The 5,399-nt window shown below is 35.2% G+C and overlaps 1 non-coding gene across 1 annotated transcript; it reads left to right on the forward strand.

Annotated features, from left to right (window-relative positions):
* Positions 1 to 260: 260 nt before the first annotated feature.
* On the forward strand, positions 261 to 367 carry LOC111814509. Its single transcript, XR_002819471.1, has one exon. It is a non-coding gene; the product is annotated as a U6 spliceosomal RNA (small nuclear RNA).
* Positions 368 to 5,399: the final 5,032 nt, after the last annotated feature.

Raw genomic sequence — 5,399 nt, forward strand, 5'->3', positions numbered from 1 at the left:
GAATCTTTACTCTCACAGAATAGAAGACACAGAAGAAATGGAGAGATTTGTAGAAAGGTACAAATTACGAAAACTGAATGAAGAAGATATAAGAACTCTAAATAACCCAATAACAGCTTATGAAATACGAAATGTAATTAAAAAAATCTTACTGACAAAGAAAACTCCAGGTCCTGAAGGATTTACAGCTGAATCACAAAAAATTTACAGAAGATGTCATCCGGATAGTCCTTAAACTCTTCAATGAAATTGAAAAAGAAATGCTCATTTCTGCAGCACATATACTAAAATTGGAATGATACAGAGAAGATTAACATGGCCCCTGCGCAAGGATGGCAGGCAAATTTGTGAAGTGTTCCATATTTTTCAACAAATTTCAATTATAACTATCAATGTAAATGGACTCAATTCACAAATTAAGAGAAATAGACTGGCATAGTGGAATAGAAAAAAAAAACAATATGCAATATAAAAGAAACACACTTAACTCATAAAAAATTCTCAGGCTGAAAGTCAAAGGATGGAAAACAGTACTACATGCCCAAGCACCTCAGAAAAAAACAGTGGTAGCAATCCTGTTCTCAGACAGTCTCAACTTCAAAAAAAGAATGATCAAAGGAAATGAAGAAGGCCACTATATACAAATTCAAGAGGAAGAGGTAGCACTCAAACATGTATACACCAAACATGGGAGCACCCAACTATATAAGAAAAATCTTAATGGAAATGAAAAGTTTAATATCTAATACAACAATCTTAACCGGAGAACTTAACCCCTTAACCCAAAAAGATAGGTCAACTAGACAAAATATTAGCAAAGAAATAACAGAACTGAACCAGAGTTTGAACAAATGAACTGGGTGGACGTATACAGAGTGTTTCATCCAACGATGCTGAATACACATTTTTTTCAGTTGCACATGGATCATTTTCTAAAATAGACCACATACTAGTCCATAGGTCATGCTTATGTATATGCAAGAAAACAGAAATTATCCCATGCATACTATCTGACCACAGTTCAATGAAACTGGAAATAAATGAGACAAGAAAACAGAAAAAACCCAAAATACATGGAAATTAAGCAACCTCCTAGGCAGCAATCAGTGGGTCACAGATGAAATTAAACAAGAAATTCAACAATATCTACAATTCAATGAAAATTCAACAACAACATATCAGAATTTATGGGATGCAATGAAAGCAGTTCTCTGGGGAAATTTATAGCCTTGAACTCACACATTAGGAAAACAGAACAGGAACAAATAAACACCCTAATGCTGCACCTCCAACAACTAGAAAAGGAAGAGCAAACCAAAGCCAGAGCCCAAAGATGGGAAGAAATCATGAAGATTAGAGCAGAAATTAATTTAATTGAGACGAAGAAAACCGTTCAAAGAATTAACGAATCAAACAGCTGGTTTTTTGAAAGATTAAATGAAATTCATAAGCCCCTAGCTAACCTCATCAAAAAGAGGAAAGAAAAAAATCAGGGCTGGAGAGATGGCTCAGTGGTCTAAAGCACCTACTTAGAACAAGCTTGGCAAAGCATCAGGGACCGCGGTTCAATCCCCCAGCACCACATGCCAGCCAGCCCCGCCCCCTGGTGGGCTGAGCTGGCCACACACACACACCACACACTCTCTCTCTCTCTCTCTCTCTCTCTCTCTCTCTCTCAAGTAAATAAAAAAAATTAAAAAAAAAAAGAAAAAAATCAAATACAGGCAATAAGGAATGAAAAGTGTACAATCACCACAGACCAGGTGGAATTTCAGAAGATTATCAATAGCTACTTCGAGAATTTTGTGCTCACAGAATTGAAGACACAGACTAAATGGACAGATTCCTAGAAAGATACAAATTACCACAACTGAATTGACAAGATATAACCACTCTCAATAACCCAATAACAGCCAATGAAATACAAAATATAATAAAAACTCTGCCGAGAAAGAAAAGTCCAGCTCCAGATGCATTCACAGCTGAATTCTACAAGAAATTTACAGAAGATATAATCCCTATATTCCTCAAGCACTTCAATAAATTTAAAAGGAAGCAGTTCTCCCAAAATCATTCCTGAAGGCAAGTATTAAACTGATGCCAAAACCTCGGAAAAATGAAATTCAAAAAGAGAACTACAGGCCAGACTCCCTCATGAACATAGGTGCAAAAATCCACAATAAAATCCTAGCAAATGCAATATAGCAAATCATCAAGAAGATCATATACCATGACCAGGTAGGATTCGTCCCGGGGATGCAAGGATGGTTCAATATTCAAAAATCGATAAACGTAATACACTATATCAATAGAGATAAATCTAAAAGCCACAAGATTATCTCAATTGACTCAGAAAAGGCTGTTGACAAAGTCCAACATTCATTGACGTTCAAAGTCTTAGAGAAAATTGGAATAGATTGCCTCTAAATCAATCTGATAAAAAGCCATCTATGATAACCCAGTGGCTCACATAATTCTAAATGGGGAAAAGCTTGAATCTTTTACTCTTCGATCTGGTACAAGACAAGGATGTCCTCCATCACCATGCCTATTCAATATAGTTCTGGAATCATTAGTTAGAGCCATTAGACAAAAGAGAGAAACAAAATGAACAAGAAGAAGTAAAGAAGTTAAACTGTCATTATTTGCAGATTACATGATACTCATAAGACTGAAAAAAACTCCAAATAACTAATTCAATTAACATATAAATTCAGTAGCATAAAAAGATACAAAGTCAATACCCAAAAGTCAATAGCATTCCTCTACACAGTGAATAAACACAATGAGATGGAAATTAGAAAAACAATATATTTACAATAGCACTGAGGAAAATGAAATACCTTGGCACTCATCTAACTAAAGAAATCAAAGATCTATTCCATGAAAAGTACAGTACTCTGAAAAGAGAGAGGAAGGATTTCTGGAAATGGAAAGACATTCACCATTCCTGGATAGGAAGAACCAACAATGTGAAGATGGCCATACTCCCAAAATTGCTGTACAGATTTAATGCAATCCCTATTAAACTACCATCAACACACCCCACAGATGTAGAGAAATCATTCCTAAAATTTATTTGGAAGCAGAAAAGACCTAGAGTAGCCGAACCAATCCTGGGCAACAAAGACAAGGCAGGAGGCATTATAATTTCTGAGTTGAAATTATACTAAATGCTACTGTGATAAAATCAGCATGGCATTGGGAAAAAAACAGACCTGAGTAACAATTGAAAAGATTAGAAGATACAGAAGCGTCTGCAAACACATTCAGCCACCTTATCTTCGACAAAGGGGATAACATGCTTGCTTGAAGGAAGATAGTCTCTTTAACAAATGGTTCAGGAAAATCTGGCTCTCTACATGCCGAAAACTAAAACTTTCCAAAGGTCTATCACCATGCACTAAGCTAAAGTCAAAATGGATTAAATATCTAAACATTAAAACAGAAACACTGAATCTCATGGTAGAGAAAGTAGGAGAAACCCTTGAAGATGTAGTTGTAGGCAAAAAGTTCATGAACAAAAATCAAATCACAGGGTTAATACTTGAAAGAATTAACAACTGGGACATCCTCTTATTGAGAAGTTTTGCGTGTCAAAAGAAATTACCAACAGAGTGAAACACAACCCACACATTTCTAAAAAATCTTAACTAATCAGCATTCAGACAAAGGTCTTCTCTCTATAATTTATAAATAACTAAAAACCATTATGGCCTCATATTTTAAAAGCTCAATCCAGAAATGGGCATCGGAGATGAACACACACTTCTCAGAGGACAAAATTAAAGGAGAGAATAAATACAGGAAAAAATGGTCCACATCACTAGCCATCCATGAAATGCAAACTAAAACAACAGTGAGATATCATCTCACCTCAGAAAGAATGGCTATCATAAACAAATCAACCAAAAATAATGTTGGAGAGGGTGTGGTGAAAAAAGGAACCCTTCTCCGCTGCTTGTGGGAGTGTAGAATGGTGTAATCATTATGGAAATCCATGTGGAGACTCCTTAAAGAACTAGGACTGGAAATTCCATTTAAGCCTGCTATCCCCCATCTGGGAATTTTTCCAGAGGAACAGAAAACTTTGTATCATAGTGATATATGGGCACCTATGTTTATAGCAGCACAATGTGTGATGCCCAAATCTTCGAAACAAAATATCTATCACCTGAGGAATGCACATGAAAAAGATGTGGTAATTTTATGCAATGGAGTATTATTCAGCTATAAAAATGATAAACTTGAAGTTTTAAATTTAAGTGGATGCCACTTGAAAATGTACTCATGAATGAAGTTAACCAGACCCACATATATAGATATTGTATAGTGTCCCTAGTATAAGAATTCCAAATAAGAAATAAAAGTAGAATGGTATAATACAGTTCAAAGGAAAACGAAAAAAAAAAATAAAAGGAAAGCAAGAACCTAAAGATTAAGCAACAAAGAGAGGGCAAGAAGAAAAGCTAGGAAACGTGATAGGGGCAAAAGCATATATTTATATGCACAAGATGGTTAAGGAAATGATCCTGAGAATCTTCAACAGGTTTTTGAAGCTAGCAGTTATTTGGTATGATTCTCTTCTTGAGTAACTATATATGCTGATACCTGTGAACTAAGCAACTGCATTGAAGATTGCGTTGAGGAATACTAGGGTCATGCTTGGAATGCCTGTCCTTCTGTTTGTCTAAATACATACTGCTTGTCATGTCATATCAATTACTTCTGTACTGTCTCTCAAGTAAATCTCTGTTTAAAAACAAGGTAATAAATGAAAAAGAAGAGACAAGAAAAAATGTCATAAGACAACAATATAAAATGTATTAATTATTGTAACTGTGCTTCTAAGCTGTTTTGATACTGTCCAAGTGATAATCCTTTTTCAATAGAATTAATTAAAAAATAAAAATTTTAAGCACTGGGAACCACAGAAGAACATTTCAAAATAAAGAAAAAAGATATCAAGGTTCATGTAATAATTTTATTTGTCACCTTTTAAAAAAGAAATCTTATTTCCTTCTGACTTTTAAGTTCTAACTAGGAACAATTTGTGCAACTGATAGATTTGAGGGACACCTGGCAAGGACACCACTTGAGAGTCTGAAAACAAATTTGAGATTCCTAATGAATACACAATACTGGGTTTATTCTTAATATTGGCTGGTCAAAGCAATTTTTGCCAAAGGCAAATTCAGGGTGAAGAGAGGCTCTTTTGGTGGATTATGGCCAGAGACAGATTAGGGAAAATGTTTCAGGATGAACATTGCTTTTATGTTTTTATTTGATGCCATCTAACTGGAAGAGGAACTGGCCTCATATCGTGGGCATGAAGTAGAACACAAGAGTGTTGGCAGTCTCCATCTACCTTTGCAGAACACATATGGGTGTATCATATG

This window comes from Octodon degus, unplaced genomic scaffold (genome assembly GCF_000260255.1).
Source record: "Octodon degus isolate 3935 unplaced genomic scaffold, OctDeg1.0 scaffold00337, whole genome shotgun sequence".
NCBI lineage: Eukaryota > Metazoa > Chordata > Mammalia > Rodentia > Octodontidae > Octodon > Octodon degus.